Genomic DNA, 19907 nt, shown 5'->3' with positions numbered 1-19907 from the left:
TTTTTAAATCATCCAGTCAACCACGTGTCGTGAATATTTAGGGTGTGCTCGGCCCTGGGTGTGGCTCTGGGTCCCGTCCCGAAGGGGAACCCAGGGGTCTGGGAAGCAGCGTAAGCCCTGTGCTCCTCATGCTGCAAAGACCTCGACTGAAAAGGGGCATGTGGAGAGATGACAGGAGTCGCCTTCCTTTGGTCAGAAGAGGCTTTCAGAAATGGGGGCTGGCGAGACGCATTGGCAAGCAAGGCTTCAAGTGTATGAAACGGGGTAAGCCAATGCCCTTTATTCAACTTTTAGCATGTGTATATGTCTTGTCTTCCCTCCTTAACTGAATGCCTTGGACAAAGAAGCGTCCAGTACGTATTTGTTGAATTAATAAATAAACAACAGGAGAAGCAGGTAGCACGGCCAGAGCCCCTGGATTCAACCCCTGGGTGGCTCTGTCTCCCACTAGCTCAGTGACCTGGACGAACGCCTTTACCTTTCTGTGCCCTGACGGGGATAATAGTAACACATCACTCGCAGGGTCTGCGGATTAAATCATTTACTATCTGTCTGAAGGGCTGGGACCAGGCCTGGCACACCCATAAGCACGTTGGAAGATTTGTTTAAATTCCTACAGCAACGGGGTCCTTCCAAGAGCCCCTGTGATGATTCAGGTCAGGTACTTGACACGGTGCGTTTCTGTCTCCCCAGAAACTCATCGCTTTCCCTCCTGTTCTTTTTGCTGGAGGAACCACCTGGGCGATGGGCTTCTCCACGTTGGCTACGAGCGTGCCTGTGCCCCTGTCCTGCCACCAACAAAGACCACTGCTTCCCTGCAGCCGTCCCTCCCTCCAGTGCCTCCAGGCTCCCCCAGGAGGCCAAGACGCACGCACCCCAGACACCGTTCACCCCCACGTGCCACTTGTCACCGCGACACGACACACTCGGTGAGTCAGCGAGTGCTGTAAAGGGCCGCCTCGCTTCTGCCGCCTCGCATGCGGCTCCCATAGTAATTTTTTAAACGTCCCTTCTCGAGACATGAGGCTTCTGTGTTTTGTGACCACGTTGACGGCATTTCTCACACGGCTGCAAACGCGCCCTACCTTTTCCCCTCCTCACGGGTGGCCTGAGACTGGGAGGATCTGAGCAGCAGCTGGCCCAAAAAGTCCACGTCGCCACGGGGCACATACTTTCCAAACACAAGGCATGCTCCCCCCACTTCCGGCTCCCCAAGACACACAAACACACACACATGCACGCATGCGTGCGCCAAAAGCCCGTACATACGCACGCACGCATGTGCGCGCCAATACGCATGCGTGCCCACGGGGCGCATGCACTGCACTTGCGCGCGCGCGCATGCGCACTGCTTAGGCCCTCCTTTTTTCTGCCTTGGTGTGTTTCCATAGGGGTGTCGCAGTAAATGTGTCTGGTTGTGCCAGACGCTGCCGGCTTGGGGCAGGGCAAACCCGGAGCCCACCAAGGAAAGGTGCAGTTAAGTAGATGGGGCAGAACTCTGTGAGGCAGGCTTTGTTCAGAGACGGGCAAGAACTGCTGGGACCCCGGCCCTTCAGATCTGAGAACAGGCTGTTCGGGAGGAAAGACCAGTCCGTCCGTCTTTACTGTTTCCGGCTGTGATTCAAGGTCAACCCCATTCCAGCCCAAACACCCGATGCTGACTTCGCATAAAGATGTGAAAGGATTCACCTCTATTCAAGATGCCAGGTTCTCCGTAATGCTGGGGAAAAGCGGGGGAATCTGATGCCCACTCCGCGAGGGGCCCGCTGGGCAGAGGCACAGGACTCACACCTGTCTGCCTTCCACGCTTGCCACGATAGGGGTTGTCAGAGGGGAACGGCTCATCCTTTGGGAACAACGGAGAGGCTTCGGGCACAGTGTGATTACTTGGGCCGCTCTTGGCAAAGACGCCAGGCCGATCAGTTTGTCCATCTGTCTAACTTCCTGCCCACGTAACAGATCAGTCTCTCTGTCCGTTGCTATTTATTGCTCGGGGTCCTGCTGACAACGGTACTTTACCTCAGCTTCGAAGGCACCCAATCACTGGTGTGCAGGAAGATACATTCCAGATAAAAATAGAGCTGTACAGGAATCAAAAACTCCTCCCTAACTTCCCTGTCTGGAAACTGGGCTTGGCCAGGGGCTCAGAAGTGAGAGATCTATGAGGCTTCTGGAAGCATTTAGGGCTTAAAAGCTGGGTTGAAGGAAAGATTTTAATACACCCGAGTTTGTTTTCCTGGAGCCCAATGAATGACTTTTCTTTAGAACGTCTAAGGACTCCAGAGCTGGTTGAAACTGTTACATCCACTCACCACCAGCCCCTCGTCAGATTCTTTTTTTTTTTTTAAATATTAGATATAATTTATTGTCAATTTGGTTTCCATACAACACCCAGTGCTCATCCCAACAGGTGCCCTCCTCAATGCCCATCACAGTCTCTTATTCTCAGTTGTAGAAGACTGCCTTCTCCTAGCTAGCCCACTGAAGCCCAGAAAGGGCGAGTAACTTAGCCAGAGTCACACAGGAGGAAGCCAAACAATAATCCATGAAACCTTTTACTCCAACACCCGATAACCCAGCAAAGGATATTAGTTAAGTAGTAAAATTTGTGAAGGTGTTTTGAAAACTAAAGTGCTATACAAAGAGTGAAATTATTATTAGCCACTGTGTTGCACAGGTACAATGGAAGAAGCATGGGCTTGGAGGTGGACAGAAGCCAGTGGCCCAGCCGTTCTGAGGTCCTGCCTGGATTTCTGCCTTGCGACTCTGGCAGGTACAACTACTAATCTCCTCCAGGGGTCCAATGGCACACCACCTCAGGTCCAGGTTAGTGAGCAACTTCACTAGCTTTGTGTCTTGGCGCTGGGGCTGGTTTGGTAAGGCCATGCTCTCGCCTGGACTGAGAAGGACTTCCATGCCCTTGCCTCGTCTCAGACTTTCCTGGGACCCCTCAGCCTCCCCGGGATTAAGTGTTCTTTCTCTGTCCCTAAGATGTCCACAAAGTATTTAACACAGAGCCTGGAACATAGAAAGTCTTGTTGAAGGGTGCTGTCTTTCTCCTCCCCACATCCAACCCAGCCTGCAGTCTCAGGGCCTGGGTACCTGTTCCCAGGGTCACTGACACACTCTGGACCGTGTCGGTCACGGGACCACCCCGGCCTGCATCCACACTGAGTCTTAACCGCTGCTTAGACCTCAGCTCATCCTTTCTTCTTGGGCCAATCTGTAGGTCTTAAATCTGTTTTCTGGACTCCTGTCCTTTTGTGTCTTGCTTTAGATGACACTCATTTCCTCGGACTGTCGGTCTTCATTCCATTTTCCTGGGCCCAGATCTTGCTTACCCAGCCCTCCCTGCTACCATTCCAGCCCGGCGCTGCCAGCCAGCTTGGAAACCACTTCTGTGGTTCCTGTCTGACTTTGCCTAGGCCAGAAAAAAAAAAACCAACCACCTCTGGTGTTTACTTTCCATTTCTATGGGACTTTCTTCTGAGAACTGAGGAGCCCCTGTGTCTGGAAGGCATGGAACTTCCCCCAAGCTGTTGCCATGTTGAGTAAATACGATTTGCATGCTGCCTACGATCCACATAGTGGGACCTTTGTGTACAGGTCCGAATTGGGCTCTGCCCACCTCCCTGGCTCTGCCCCTGTTTCTCCATCCTCCACCTTGGCCCAAGGTCTAAGTATCTGACAGTGTCTGGGCCTTGGATTAGGGAAACAAGGCACCAAGGGAGGCCTCTTCATCTGTAGCTTGGGAGGAGAAGCAATGAGGGGGCTCTGCCCGGGGGCTGAGGAACCCCTGCTCTTGGCTAAACGGAAGGTTCTCTTGCTCACCAGAAAAAGGCCAGACACCCAGAGCCTTGAAAATATAAGGTGTGCTTGCTTCTTTGCACTTCTAGATCTACAGGGGATCTTAACCCGGTCATTTAACGGATCTGCACTCTTCCAACAGGACCATACTTAAACCATCACTTCAAAGGGATCAACAGACAAGTCTCTCTGGGATGCCACAGTGGTTCCAGAGTCTTCCTTTACACGCTTACCTTATATCCCTGACACTTCAGTTCACCCCAGTGTCCAGCCATTACCATCCTTGGATGATGCAAACGGCACTGGACCGGGAACCAGATGGGCCCATTTGACCCACCTACATACTTAGGACACCTGCTATGTGGGAAGCACTGTCCTTAAGAGCACTTGACACATTTCCTGTAACGCTCACAACACCGCTGCCAGAAGGAAAAACTGCCCAGAGTTGCTATTCAAGTTAGAAAGGGCCAGCCCCACAGTTATCTAGATTCCAAAGCTCTAGCTCTTTCCGGACCAACATGCTAGATAGCTCTAGACCTTTACTGGAAGGGTTATCTTATTCAGTCATTAATATCTTAGTCTGCCATCAATCAATATTTACTGTTCTAGGCCCTGGGATATAATAGCAAACAAGGCAGGGTTCTTGCCCTTATGGGGTTGCTATTCCAGTGAGGGAAGCAAACAGTGAACATACACACAGATAAATAAGGTAGCTTGTTAAATGCTAAGGAAGAGAGAAAATAGGGCACTTTATCTGTGGGGGGTGTGGGAAGGCATTTATGAGGGAAGACATCATCCGAGTTAAATCCCAGCTGAGGAAAGGGTGGGGGGGAAAACTCTCCTGAGCAGAAAGCACAGACAGAAACGAAGGCTGAGGGCCAGAGCGAAAAGCGTGGCAGGGACATGTTGGATACGTGAGACGAGGGAGGTAAGGGCGACAGACAGCCTGGGGCCTGCCATGTGGGAAGCAATCTGTATCTTATTCTGAGGGAATGGAACGCCATTTGGAGGGTTTCAAGGACGGGTGTGACCTGGGTCACACATAAGAGGCTGTCTGTGGAGGACGGATGAGAAGTCGAAGTGGAGACCAGGAGGAAGGTTCTGGCAGTGGTCCAGGTAATGGTGGCGTGGCCAGACTTGCAGCAGGCAGGGGGTGCGAAAGGGCGCGCTGGGAGTAGGACAATGAAGAATTGTTGATGCACCGGGTCTAGGACGCAAGGGACGAGAGTGGCCAAGGACGACTCCCGGAAGTCTGATTTGGACAACGGGACTCAGGGGTATTGTTTCCTGGGTTGGGGACGGCTTGTTGGGGAAAGAAATGTGACTGAGGGTAGATGGAGGATGAACAGGTCTTGCTTGCTCATGAAAGTCTGGACTGTCTGTAGATCCCCAAGCGGAGACAACGATGCAGGGAGCCGAATGGACACCCACATCTGGAGTTCAGAGGAGGCATCCAGGCTGGAAACAAAACTCATTAGACATGGTATTCGCAGTCACAGGACTAGATGAACTCCTAGGATATACAGAACAGGGAAAGGAAGAGGTCCACAGACGGAACTCTGGGCCACCTGCTTATCGGCGCTGAGCTGGCTTCGCTCACAAAGGTGGGGACACTGCTCCTGGGGCTGCAAGGCCAGCCCTGCAGACACTTCCCTGCAGACTGCAGACGGGAGGAGCGGGCGCCGGAAGATTTCTGTGGCTTAGGTGACAGAAGGTAAGGAATCCTGGAATGTCACGGCCAGAAAAAACCTCATGTCCTCCACCCATGCTGCTGGCTCCCTTATTCCTCATTTCTTGAGCATCTGTAGATGCCACAGGACGCGCTGGGATAACGGTGGCCCTGACAGAGGAAACAGCCTGTTTTGGAGGAGGTGGGAGCGGAGGGGAAGTGAAGGAGGAGAACAGCAACATGATGAGGCAGGAGAATGGGAGCGGATGTGAACGCTGATCAGATATTTCACATAAGGGGCGCCTGGGTGGCTCGGGGGTAAACATCCGACTTCGGCTCGGGTCATGATCTCACGTGAGTTCGAGCCCCACGTCGGGCCCTGTGCTCTCAGCTCAGAGCCTGGAGCCTGCTTCGGATTCTTTCTCTCTCTCTCTCTCTCTCTCTCTCTCTCTACCCCTCCCCCTCCCCCTCTGCCCCTCTCAAAAATAAACATTGTTATTATTTTTTAAAACCCAACAAATATTTCGTATAAGTCTAAAAAAGTCCCCAATATCCCCTCCCTACCCACTTATAGGCTTTAAGGATCTGAAAATAGCAGGTGCTTGGCCTCTGAGAATCTCTCCCAGGGAAAACCCAGGTAAAGTACTGTGCTTGCAGGAAGGGCAGGCCCCTGACCCGAGGAGTGTGTCCCTCCTGAGGACCTTCAGGGCTTCCCATTTCCTCCCAGGATGTGGTGCTGTGGCCCAGCAGCATAGACAGAGTTCAGCAGCCCTCGATGGGCAGGACACCGTGCCGACTGCTCTCGTGGTTTCGGAATCAGTGTAGCCCACAGCCCCAGGTGCCTGGTGGCTCATCCAGGCGGGCTTAGTGGCAGTGGTGCAGGCAGGGCTAGGGTCTAGGTGCGTCCCAGGTAACAGCAGGGACAACAGAGAAGAGGGACAGAGATGCTCGTTCTAGTGCCATTATAGAGACGGGACCTTAAAAAATGTAATTTGGGAGATACGGTATGTTAAATTTCTTTATAAAGACCCGTTAACTATTGGACAAGCATAAGGAAAACATTTCTTTTGAGTCTGATGCGGTTGGCAATGCACAAGGACAATTTGATAGAAGTGGAAAGAGCAACTAATTCAGAGTCAGACCTGGGTTCTAGTCTTGGCTCTGACATATGTTGGATGCGGGCCTTTCTGACCCTGAGTTTCCTCATTTGTAAACAGAGTTGCTAACACCCGTCAGCCTTTGCTCCAACCCAGTGTGCAACACGTGCCCTGTCTTCCGGAGGCTGCACTGTCGTTTTCTCATACATACCAGCAAGTGGCTGATAGCCCCAGAGTCCCCACGAGATTCAGAAGTAGCCTGGTCTATTCCAGGAAGCGTGCACAGCTGACTATGTTATCGTGCTGTCTGTGGGGCAGTAGAGCACACAGCTCAGGCTTTGAGCCAGACTGCCGGGGTTCAAATCCTGGCTCTGCATTCACTAGTTCTGTGGCCTCGGACAAGCTACCTTAAGCTTTTGTGTGCCTCAGCTTCTTTTCGTGCCTCAGTTTCTATCTGTAAAATAGGGGGATGATGAGGGTAGCACCTATGATACATGGTCACTGGAGGGAGTTGATGAGTTCATGCATGTAAAATGCTTCGAATGGGGCACGGAATGAAGTACGCATTCCCGAACTGTTAGCTATTACTGAACGCTGGCTGTGGGGCTAGCGGCTCCCCTAAATAGGCCAAGGGATGTCCAGGGTCTCGTCGAATCTACTCTTGCCCTTCCATTCCCTCTGGGTCACGGAAGCCTCAGGGGGAGCCCCAGCTGGCTAACATGGGCTCCCGCTGCTTCCTGCCATCCTCAGCTCAAGGGTGGGCTGTCTTATCACCTAGGCAGCCTCCTAACACTCCATCACTGGCTGTTCAAACCACCGCCGAGCAACTGGCGTGCACAGGAACCCGCGATTAAAAACAGTAAGCGCAACTAAGCTTAATAGGATGGCTTTTAGGGTCATGACGTAGGTCCCAGCTGTCCAAAGCCCTGTCAAATCAAAGCAGCTGGATCAGACTATCAGATGAACGTTGAAGACGTGCCGCTTGCTCCGTGAAGGAAGCCGGTCACCAAAGACCACGTGTTGCGTGACTCCGCTTATACAGAAAGTCCAGAGGAAGCGAAGACGAGAGTAGATTCCTAGTGGTGGCAGTTACTGTGTCGTAGATTGCTACAGAGAGCAGTGGTTGCCGAGGGCTGGAGGGGAGGGGTAGACAAGGAGGGGGGGTGCGTGCCAAGGGGCCTCTTCTTTGGGAGGTGATGAAAATGTTACAAAATCGACCGTGGTGATTGTTGCACGACTCTGTGAACACACTAAAAACCGTGGAATTTCACCCTTTAAATGGGTGAATCGTGTGACACGTAAATTCGCTCTCAATAAAGCCTGTTGGTTTGGGAGTGGGAGAGACCAATGGAGAGAAAGCAGCTCTGTTTCCACGTTCCTGACTTCCCTTCCTTCATGGTCAGCCTCCTCTACCCACAGGCTCGGGCTTTCCCAAGCTCCCAGCATGCCTTACGGCTGCAGACCTATCTAAGGAGTCTCTCCCAACTTGCTGCTGGAGGGGCTGATTATGCAGTCAGGTACCTTATAGGTTTGTAAGGACGACGGAATGAGTTTGAAGCCAAACACCCAGCAAAGAGCCTGACACTTAGGGGGCACTCAGTCCACGGTCACTCATTTATTTATCCACTCCGTGAATATTTATTGAACATCTATCATGTGCCCAACACTGCCTCAGTGTGGGGATATAAAGACGAAAGCTCGTGGTCCTGGCGCTCAAGGAGCTTCTCGTCCAGCTGAAAAACAGAATAAGAAAACTACCATAATGCAGAAAGACCGCGGCCACAATTGGGAAACGTGTGTCACTGTGATAGAAGCTCAGGACTTAAGGGGACTTAAGCCACGTGGGTGACTCAGGGAAAGCTTCGCCGAGGAAGTGATGCTTAAGCAGTCTGGAAGGCTGGGAGGGACGGAGGGACGGGGGGACGGGGAGGGGTGGAGAGGGAAGAGGCCTCGTCAGGCACAGGGGACCCACTGGCAGGTGCAAAGTGTCAAAGCGTGGAAGACTACTATGTCTTGGGGAGACTTTAATTGGTTCAACGTGGGCTAAGCAGAAGGGGGGATAGAAAAGAGGTAGAGAAACAGAAAGCTGTGGCTTGCCCAGGGTTGGGGCGTCTCCACAATTTAATTCAGGCCCTAGCGTTTCCCTGTTAGCTGTATTGACCCTGGGCAAATCTTGATTTCTCTGAGTCTCGGTTTCATCTCCTGTACAATCAGGGTGATAATCCCCGTCTCGCTGTGCTGGGATGAGGAGGATAGGAGATGATGGCCACCAGAGCCAACACTTACTCCGAGCCTCCTCTGTGCTAGGCTCGTACCTCGGCACATGGGACGTGAACGATGCCAGCCGCGGTACTGAGGCTGCGCTACGGGATGTGGACTTTCTTCCCGGGGCTGGGGTGAGCTAATAAAACATTCTCACGGGGAGCTGCTGGATTTGCTGTTTAGAAGCGTCCCTCTGGAAGCAGGTGGTACAACAACATGTATTTCCATCCCTTCTGGTCCTTGGGCAGCTGCCGCTCTGTGAAGGCGGTGCTGGTGGAAAGGGAAGTGTGTTTCCGTCCCCCTCGCCGCCTCCTTCGCATTTCCTCCTTCTGGTGTGATTATAGCTTGTTACCACCTAACACGGGGAGCTCTCAGAGGCCTGCTGGTTAGGGACACCAGGTAGGTCCCGAGCATGATCTCAGATCGGTCCCTTTCTTGTGCCACTCGAGCTCCTGAAGCCTCGGCCTCCTCGTCTGTGCAGGGAGAACAACGCCCGCCTCACCTTCCTCGCGGGAGAGTCGTGAGGCTCGGAGGACTCAAGGAGGAGAGGAAGCGGAGATGGCCAGGATGGGTACTGTCTGCACCCCAGAGTCTATGGGCTGCTGGGGAACAGAGATGGTTAAAACGTATCTAACGTGTGATGGATCTGCATGGTAGGCAGAAATGGGCCCCAAAGACGCCCACATCCCAATCCCTGGAACGTGTGGCTATGGTAGGCTCCGTGGCCAAGGGGAATGAAGGGAGCAGGTGGAATGAAGGTTGCCGACCGGCTGCCCTTAACATAGGGAGACTGTCCTGAATTAGCTGGGTGGTCCCAATGCAGTGACGAGCGTTCCTAGATGTGGCAGAGCCAGGTGAAAGGGGGCTGCTAGCCGGAGTGAGGCTGTAAGGAGGGCGTAACCCACCACCCCTGGCCCTGAAGACGAGGAGGGCGACAGCTCAGCCGGGCAGGCAGCCTCAGAGCTGGAAAAGGAGGGGGTTTCTCCCCTAGAGCCTCCGGAAGTGACCCAAAAGAGACCCATTCCGGACTCGTGAGCGCCAGAACCGCAAAGCAACAGACTTGAATTGTTGAAGCCACGAACTTTGTTACACTGGCCGTGGGAAAAGAGCGCGAGCCGGCAAGTTCTTGCTGAGCACCCGCTGGCCGTGTGTCTGGGCTGCGGGATCACAGTGCTGAAAACGACACACCTGCTCTCCCTGGAACCCACGTTTGCGGGGGAGGGACCGGCAGTGAACAAATGAATGAGTGGATGTATCGTATGTGAGTGGTGCTAATGCTCTGAAGGGTTAGCCTGAAAAGGGGGCGCCGGGCACTGCTTCTGGGGTGTGATCACAGGAGACCCCACCCCCCAGAGGAGGAGGGGGATGAGGGGCAGGGGGAGGAAGAAGAGGAGGAGGGGGAGGAAAGAGGAGGGAGGAGGTGACTCTCAGTTGAGGACGCTGTGAACTGAGGACACCATCCCTCTGAGCTGGGACCCGGTTCTAAGGGCCATGCAAAGTCACGGGAGGGTTTTAAGCAAAACCATTGGATTCACTTCTGTGATCCCTGTGGCTGAGAAATGGCTGGGGACAGGAGCCCAGTTTGGAAGCTGCTGCCATTGTCACAAAAGGTGAACAATGAGCATGTTGACAAGCCACTGCTGCCCACGGGGCCTCTGGCCAGGTCTGGATCTGCCAGGGCGGCCAGGAGGTGCGTTCGGGGAGGCTGAGTGCGGGGAACAGTGGAAGGGGCAGGAAGGGGGCCGAGATCCTGACAAATGTTGAGGGACAATGGCTGGGGGCAGTGGCCAGGATGAAAGCGAGTCTGGTGACAGGGGGCCCAAGGGTCTTGAAGGTCGGGAGTCTGCAATCTCGGATGTACAGCTGTTAGATGTCTAGCGTTATCTGGCCCCTCCTGCAATCTGCACCTTGAGTAAAGGCTATTAGTGCAAGCAGCAGCCTTGTATTTTTTGCTTGCTTCCTTCCTTCCTTTCTTCCTTTCTCACCTTTATTCATCTTTGAGAGACACAGAGAGACAGCACGTGAGGGAGGGAGGGGCAGAGGGAGGAGCAGAGAGAGAGGGAGACACAGAATCCGAAGCAGGCTCCGGGCTCTGAGCTGTCAGCACACAGCCCAATGCGGGGCTCGAACTCACGAACCACGAGATCGTGACCTGAGCCGAAGTCGGACACCTAACCCACTGAGCCACCCAGGCGCCCCTATTGTGCTTTCTTGAGGGGTGAGAATCCCAAGCGTCTACGGCCCACCTTTCGTGGGTAAAGGAATAGCGTCAGGCCGCAGAGTTTGTGGGTTCACCGGCTCAGAAGATGTAAACGAGCCCTTACCACACGGCAGGCCCTCGGCCAGACTCCAGGGGTTTGTGGGTGAGCGGGCCGATGGGGCGCTTAGGGCTGCCGCCCTTGCAGGAGAGTGAGGACCAGGACTCCGCAGGGGCAGAGACCAGGGCTCAGAGGAGACCGTGAGCGACACGTCCATCCGGGATTCAGTGGCTGTCTTAAGGATGGCTTTACAGCCGTAGGGCTGGAGCCAGCATTCTGCCGACCTCAGGAGCCTGCCAGACGAGGGAGTCTTCCCAGACTGGCAAGGGACAGGACTCAAAAGCACTTTGGGAGAAAGGATTCCCACCCAGGATGGGTGCCTGTCCAGGTGGTGCAGGGAGGAGTCAGGATCCTGCCCACGTCTCTGGCGGACAGGGGCTCCCTTTCCAGAGAGGGGAGCCCGGGGAGAAGAGCTGGGTGGTGAGAGGCAGGGCCAGCCCCAGGAGCGGAGGGCTCTCAGGAGGGTCAGGGGTCAGCCCCCGCACCCCCCCCCCCCCCCCCCCCGCCAAGTGCCTGCCAGGGATTTCTGGAGACTGCACCCTCGGTTTGAAACCTGGCTCCTGCTACAAGGTGAGCTGGGGTGCAGAGGAGCGGCGGCCCCCTCCCCAGCCTTGCCTGTCGGGCGGCCTCTGAACAGCTCGGCTTCTTGTTTTTGTTTATAATTTGTAGGCCAAAAGGGAGTGTTTAAAAGAACTGACTCCGCATAGCCGGCAGGGCTGATCTGGTGGGTCTTCCCCCACCGAGGCCGACAAATCAACCTACGATCCGTGGCTCTCCAGTGAGTTCAGAAGGGCCCTGTCTCACACTGCTTAGTGCCATAACAAGGCCCGTTTCACTGAGAGCCCCTCAAGTCTGAGGTGCGGGGTGGGGCCCGGGGAGCCACGCCCAGGGGTCATAGCCGCAGCCCCCTGGGGGCCCCGCATGAGAACCTAATTAGGAGCCATTCCTGCTTCCGGGGTGAGCGTGGCAGCGAGCATGTGTCCTGGGGTCCGGGACATTTGTCCTTCAGGCCGCAGCAGAAAGCCGAGACATGCCTTCTAAGATTAGAACGAGTCACCCAAGGACCTGGGCCTGCCTCCCGGTCAGCTGCAGCCTCTCCTGTTACAGCAGCTCCCCTGCCCTGCCGTCCTCCCTCCACGTCTGGGGCTGGACTTTTAGCAGGGAGCCCCTGGGGACGCTCTGCAGGTTGGGTCACCGCAGGCAGGGCGCACGGCCGGGCCCTCCGCTCCCTCCCTGCTCCCTCCTGTGGTTTTACCACATCTTGGCCTCGTTCATTCATTCATTCATTCATTCATCCGTCCATCCATTCTTCCTGTCCCTCCAGGCCCCGGGCCAGGACAGAACAATAAACTAGTTCTTCCATAACGGAAGCTACAGTCTAGTGAGGGAGCCATGAGTTCCACGGTCATTGTTATTCTTACCCCAGTTGATTGTTCACCAGGGAGGAGAACGATACCCGGGGAAAGGACAGGGAGAGCAAGTGACAAGGGGACCGGACCCGACGATCGTGTTTAAACTGAGCTCTGAAAACTAAGCAGAAGGGATGCGAGTGAGATGCGGTGGGGAGGGGAGGGGGTGGCCAAGAGCATTCCAAGGAGAGCTGACGCAAAGGCCAAGAAGCGAGAACAGGTGTTTGCGGTAATGAAAGGAGGCTGGAACTCGGAGAGCTTATCAAATACCCACAGTTTTGCAAGACTGTCTCCTTCTGCTGTAACCTCCGAGCACAGGGACCATGTCTTATTCATGTCCCCATCCCCTAGCCCATTGCCTGGCCCACGTTAAGTGCTCGAGAAATGCCAGTAAATGAATGAATGAAGAAACGAATGACGCCACGGTACTAGCCAACAGCACTGGGCTGACATTGTGAAAGCTTGATAAATATAGATCAGGACCTTGGAGTGAAAATGGAAACAAAGTGTCAGCCAGGGTTGGCTCTGGGCATACCAGAGCTGAATATTTTCATTAAGGCTCATTGACTCATCCAAGGTCACTGCAATCATAACTGGAGGGCAAGGAATGAGATCTTCCTTGGCCAGTCGAATACTTAGCAGTCTGACCCTCCAACCTCTGCTTGGAGCTGGGCAATCCGTTATAATTTCATATTCCCATCCCTGGCATCTGTCGTCTCCAGTTTTAACAACCCAATCTATCCTCAAACATGACCTATCTAAAACATCCTTAAAATCTGTCCATTTTTTATCTAGAGCAGTTGAATCTTTGTGCTCGCCTGTCGATATTTTCGGACGCGTTTCACCAAGGAGCAGACTGAGGCAAAGGGAGGCACAGGTCCCCTGCCAAAGTAGAATGGCGTCTGCCCCAATGGATCTGAGGCCCACAGCTCTGCCCTGACCTCTGCCACCGTCCTCCACACCTTTGGGCCAAGGCCGCTCTCGGCAGGAGTCTGTGATCCCTGATGCGTCCTAGAGGCCCCATACACGGGACAGGCTCCACCTGCCCTGGAACCCTACCCAGCTGGGAGGGGCCGGAGGTCTTGAAGCTCTTTTTTTTTTTTTTTTTTAATTTTTTTTTTTTAACATTTATTTATTTTTGAGACAGAGAGAGACAGGGCATGAATAGGGGAGGGGCAGAGAGAGAGGGAGACACAGAATTGGAAGCAGGCTCCAGGCTCTGAGCCATCAGCCCAGAGCCTGACGCGGGGCTCGAACTCACGGACCGTGAGATCGTGACCTGAGCTGAAGTCGGACGCTCAACCGACTGAGCCACCCAGGCGCCCCTTGAAGCTCTTATTTAATGATCTTTCCCATCTCCTCTTGCCACATCCTTCAAAGAAGAGAAAAGAAAACCACCTGCCTGAGTTTAGTTGCTTCACTTGAAAGATCTATTGGGTTTTATAGAACAAAACTGCTGGCTTCCTTGGCCTGAAAAGGGGAGACAGGAAGGGTGGGGAGTTTGGCCTTCAGCCTGCAGAGGCTGGTCGATGGCCACACCTCCCTTTCTCCTCTACCCTCCCTTGGGCCTGGTGGGAGTGGTCCCTCCAGGTGCTGCTTGACAGCATTCCAGGGCAGCAGCCCCTTGTGAGTGCAGACCTGCGTGCAGTGACTGCAGGGCCACTGGGTCCCCGTTGTACCCAACGTTGTCAACACTCGGAGTGATTTATCCGCACCCACTGCCATCACTGCAACGTCTCTCTTTAGAAACTCGTTTTGAATTAATAATAGCAATAATAAGGCAGCTAACGTGCCGCGTGTTTACCATGCCGGGTGCTGTGTTAAGATTGTCTCCTTCAAGTCTCACAACATCCCTGGGACACGGGTTTCGTAGTCACCTCCAATTTGCGGATGGGAAAACAGACAGCTCCAGAACTGGCTCAGTACTGCACGACTACCTATGACGGGCCTGCCATCCACATGCACACGGTCTACAGAAGCCCGTGTCCTAACCACAGTACCACGCCGCCTCCAGCAGAAAAGCATTGGTGAGTTCACATTTTGAGATTAAAAAGTACTGCTGAATTAAGTAATAGTAAGACAAACGACCCAATTAAAAAAAAAAAATGGGCAAAGGTTTTGAACAGACACTTCACCAGAAAAGATATATGAGCAGCTAATAAGCACATTAGTGATTAAGTAAATGCAAAATAAAACTGCAAAGAGACACGACCACACGCGCACAAGATGGCTCAGATGCACCAAACCGACAAGACCACATGTCGGTGAGGCTGCAGAGCAACCGGAACGCTCTTCCCATTGGTGGGAACGATACATGGGAACCGGAAATCTCTTCCCATTGGTGGGAATGCTACACGGAAACTGGAGCGCTCTTCCCATTGGTGGGAACGCTACACGGAAACTGGAACGCTCTTCCCATTGGTGGAAACGCTACATGGAAAGTGGAAATCTCTTACCATTGGTGGAAACGCTACACGGAAACTGGAACACCCTTCCCATTGGTGGGAACGCTACACGGAAATTGGAGCGCTCTTCCCATTGGTGGGAACGCTACAGAAACTGGAAATCTCTTACCATTGGTGGAAACGCTACACAGACACCGGAACGCTCCTCCCATTGGTGGGAACGCTAAGTGGATAGCCACTCAGAAAAATATTTTAGCAGCTTCCCATCAAGTTACACACACACTAACCTAAGAGCAGTGAAAACATATTTCCACACAAAAACTCGTATGTAAATATTTAGAGCAGTTTTATTATTAACAGCCCAGATCTAGAAACAACCCAAATGTCCATCAACTGGTGAGGGGGTAAAGAAAAATACTGAGTGATACTTGTATTATAGAATACTACTTAGCAAAAAAGGAATAAACCAGAGCTACGCACAACAACATGGGTGAATCCTGAAAGCATTATGCCAAATGAAAGAAGTCAGGCACAAAACACTACCAGTAAATGTTCCATTTACATAATATTTTTAAAAGGCAAAAGCTATAATGACAGCAGATCGCTGATTGCCCGGGACCGAGGGTAGGGAAGGGGGACTGACTGCAAAGGTACAAGGGAACTTTCGAAGTGAAGGAAATGTTCTATCCCTCGGCTGCGATTTATACCTTATGGTGGGGAGTACATGAACGTACATAGTTGTCAACACTCATCAATTTGTACATTTAAAATAGGTGAATTTTACTGTGTACAGATTTTACCTTAAGAATGTGATAAACATTTAAAGCATTAAAAAAAAAAGTACTCATCAAATTAAAACGTTTTTAAAGGTTGAGGTTGCACTTTGTCTGCACTTGCCCTGGGGCTAGGGACCCCAGCCTGGTCCCAGGACGCCAGCCCCGTGGGCCCAATGGCGTTGGCAAGATGGCACCACGGTTGCAGGAGGTTGGCAGCCCCTGGAAGCCTCTAGGAGCGGGCCACACCCAGCCATTCCCGTCCAACCCGGGGCGGCTGCCAGTACTCATGAAGCAAGAATGGTGAAGCAAGTGCAGAATTTGAAGCCTGAAAAGGCCCGGTTTTTCACCATTCACGGGTGGTGGAATCTCAGGCAACTGCCTGGTTTGCTCAGAGTCTCATCGGTAAAATGTGGCTAATAACAGCCCCTGTGGCGTCACGCGGACGCTAAGAGTTAGTGTTTGATTAGACGGTTTGGGTTCAAATCCACATCCTGCCTCTTACTAGATCTATGATCTTAGGCAAGACTCTTAACTTTGCTGAGTCTCAGTTTCCCTGCTTGTAAAATAAGACTTTTAAAAAAAAATTTTTTTTTTAACGTTTTTATTTATTTTTGAGACAGAGAGAGACAGAGCATGAGCGGGGGAGGGTCAGAGAGAGAGAGGGAGACACAGAATCCGAAACAGGCTCCAGGCTCTGAGCTGTCAGCACAGAGCCCGACGCGGGGCTCGAACTCACGGACCGTGAGATCATGACCTGAGCCGAAGCCGGCCGCTTAACCGACTGAGCCACCCAGGCGCCCCTAAAATAAGGCTTTTAATAGCACTTGTCTCCTCTGATTATATTATTCGGGCTATAAAGCCCAAATGAGATCATGCACGTGAAGCCTGGCACATAACAAGCTTTCCCTCACATGTTAGCCATGGTCGTTGTCACTTAAGATACTGACTGGCACACAGTAGGTGTTAGTTGGGACGTGGGCTCCCTCGCACTCCTTGCAGGGATGCCTGGCTGCTGCCAGTTGGTCTTGAAGAATTGCAAGGGCCGGGCAGGGACCTGCCAAGTCACTTTCATTCTCCTCCTTCAGAACAAGCTGGCAGACCAGGTGGGTTGGCACTGCAGCTCAATGTCAGAGGAATTTACAAATGGGAGTCTTCTGAATCACACAAAAGAATCAAGTGTGATTCTGGACCCCAGCCACAAGCAGCCTCACTCGCAGCGGGGCCGTCCGTGTGCTGGGTCACATGGATGTCTTGGGGGTGAGGGGGGCAGGACCAGCCATCAGAGGGAGGCCTGCCTCAGGTTTCTGTAGGTGGGGAAGGGTCTTGCCTTTCACCCAGGGCCCTGAACCACGAAGGGGCCGTAAAAGGAGAGAGCCCCGTGGCCAGAGTGTGAGGGCTATGCCTGCCCGTGCAGGTACAAGTCCGACCAGGATAGCTTCTCAAGAGGGAGCAGAGGCCCTCTGGGGCTACTGTGGGCGAATGGCTTGAGCAGCTCTCCAGGGAACATGGCTTGGGTCCAAATGGTGCAGGAGTGGGAATAAGGGGTTAAGTTTCTGGGCAGACATGCTCTGTCTTGCAGAAGGGAATATCCAGATGAGTTATTTCAAGAGCTGAGCAGCCTGAGGGCGGGGAGGCCACTGACCCAGCAGTCAGGGGAGCTGTGTGAACTCTTTGCCCTTCTGTTTCCTCATCTGCGAAATGAGGGGCTCACTGAGGCCCTTAAAGCTAGCTCACTCACTATTTTTTCACATGAACGTCACTCTGAAGAAAACGAATACCTAGGTCATCTTTCTTGTGGAGAGGGAAACGGAGGGAGGTAGCCGAAGTTCACGCAGAATCGGAGCAAACTTTGCCAGCAAGCTCAGGAATCCCAAGGAGATCCGAGTGGTACGGCCTGACCGTCTTTACACACAGCTCTTCCCCTCCTCCTTCCAAGGAAGAGTCGAAGAATGGACCCCCCCCCCCCCCATTCTCAAACCGGAGATCGAATGGGCAATGTGATGTAATCCCTTCATTCCAATTGGCAAACTGGGCTCAGGAATTCTTTTGGGAAGAAGGGTCTCAGAAGAGCAAGACGGCATGGCTCAAAGGGCCTACGAAGCGTTTAGCACTCAAGAGGAAGTGGACGAAAACCCAGCAACGAAGAACCACGACCAAACTGGCCCCGGGGGTATGAGGCCCAGAGACCCGTACCTGTGAAGGGACAAAGTAAAGGAGTACAAGAGAGGCCGGTTCTTTCCTGTGCTGCTGCCCCGGGGGAGGGGGGGGGGGGGGGAAGAGGGACCCTCGCTCTGGTTTTCTTTTAAAGTTTATTCATCGGGGAAGCCTTACAAAGAAGTCACGACAGGCTTGGTTTTCTTTCATTCACACCCCTCGGCTTGTTTGCTATCTGTGCACCCCGGGGCAGGTGCAGCCTCGCAGTTCTGAAGGGGGAAGGGTTGAGGCAGGCTAGCGCCTGCCTAGGGCTCTAAGAATTAATGGACCCGCAAGGAAGCTCTGGGGGTAGGTGCGGACAGGCACCCTAGCGTGGGTGACCCCCTGGGGCCCTGTGGGAAGAAGGAGGGATCCTTTCCACACGGGGCTCCCAGGTTCTGGGCAGAAATTCATCACAAGGAACCCGGAAAGGGTCCTTCCCGTGGTGAGCACACAAACACACTGATCCCAGCCCAGGAAGCAATGAATACAGGGCCGAAGACACAAATAAACCAATCTCCTCCCCCTGTCCTCTCCTCCGCTCCTGTTGTCTCCTCCACCGCCTGCACGTAGGAAGTCTCTCTAGACACCAGCGAATCTGCTCCTCACTTATTGGGCACAAGATGGCTTGGTTTTCTCTTAATGTTTATTTATTTTTGAGAGAGAAACAGAGAGAAAGAAAGAGAGCAAGTGCGAGCGGGGGAGGGGCAGAGAGAGAGGGAGACACAGAAGCTGAAGCAGGCTCCAGGCTCGGAGCCGTCAGCACGGAGCCCGACGCGGGGCTCGAACTCACGAACCGCGAGGTCACGACCTGAGCCAAAGTTGGACGCTTAACCGACAGAGCCACCCAGGCGCCCCTGATTTGGTTTTTCTTATCGACAATGGAGCTGTGGCCATCCCAGGCAATACTTAATCCCATCACACACACACACACACACACACACACACCCCTCCCCCCCCCCCCCCCCCCCCACCCAACACCTGCTCACTGCCTCCAGGGAGCCCGGGAAGGCCTTTGCTATGGCTTTTCCGGGAGAGGTGGCTCCACTGTCAGAGGCTTCCAGGCCCCTTCACACTCAGGGAATCTGGGAGTGCAAAACGACCTCCTTAACCCCCACGGAAAACAGAGAGGAAGCGGTGCTTAATTCCACCTCAGGGTCAGCATGGTGTGGTAACGAGGTCAGACGGGCCCCGCCAGCCTGCTGTCCAAGCTCAGGCCGGTGAGATGCAGTGAGAGGGCTCAGAGTCCAAAGGAGAGTCTAGTCCCAGATCTGCCCCCCTTAGCGGGGACCCGTCTCCTCTAGAAATCATTCCCTCGTCTGTAAGACGAGGATGATACCTGCTACATAGGATCATTACGAAGATTAAATGAAATGAGTGTGGGAAGTGTCTTACGAGCCAAAAGCTATTCTTCCTACTCTCCACCAATCTGATTTAATCTCATCAAGAACCGGTCCTTGTTAGGGTTAGGACCTGCTTGGTCGTTGAGACATTTAAGTTACGCAGGGACTTCTCCATAGGTTCATCACCGCAGGTATTTTAAAGCCAAGCAAGATTTTTAAATTTTTTTTTTTAACGTTTATTTATTTTTGAGACAGAGAGAGACAGAGCATGAACAGGGGAGGGTCAGAGAGAGAGGGAGACACAGAATCCGAAACAGGCTCCGGGCTCTGTGCTGACAGCACAGAGCCCGACGTGGGGCTCGAACTCACGAACCGCGAGATCATGACCTGAGCCGAAGTCGGCCGCCCAACCGACTGAGCCACCCAGGCGCCCCATGCCAAGCAAGATTTTAAAAAGATACAATATTTCCCCAGAAGTCATGGCTAAACCTCATCTTAGTGAAGGCCAGAGAAAGTTCCTGAAAAATAAAAGCAATCAGATGGCCCACAGACACATGAAAAGATGCTCAACATCAATCAACCTCAGGGAAATACAAATCGAAACTCCAATGAGATTATCACCTCATAC

At 53.1% G+C, this 19907-nt stretch overlaps 1 protein-coding gene across 4 annotated transcripts in view; it reads right to left on the bottom strand.

The window, feature by feature from the left end:
• RCSD1 (RCSD domain containing 1) overlaps positions 1-19907 on the bottom strand; it is a 73966-nt gene that overhangs the window by 19836 nt on the left and 34223 nt on the right. The window lies entirely within an intron of this gene.

The sequence above is a fragment of the Prionailurus viverrinus genome, chromosome F1, assembly GCF_022837055.1.
Source record: "Prionailurus viverrinus isolate Anna chromosome F1, UM_Priviv_1.0, whole genome shotgun sequence".
Classification (NCBI taxonomy): domain Eukaryota; kingdom Metazoa; phylum Chordata; class Mammalia; order Carnivora; family Felidae; genus Prionailurus; species Prionailurus viverrinus.
Note: the sequence above shows the minus strand (reverse complement) of the source record. Positions and strands in the feature narration are given on the sequence as shown.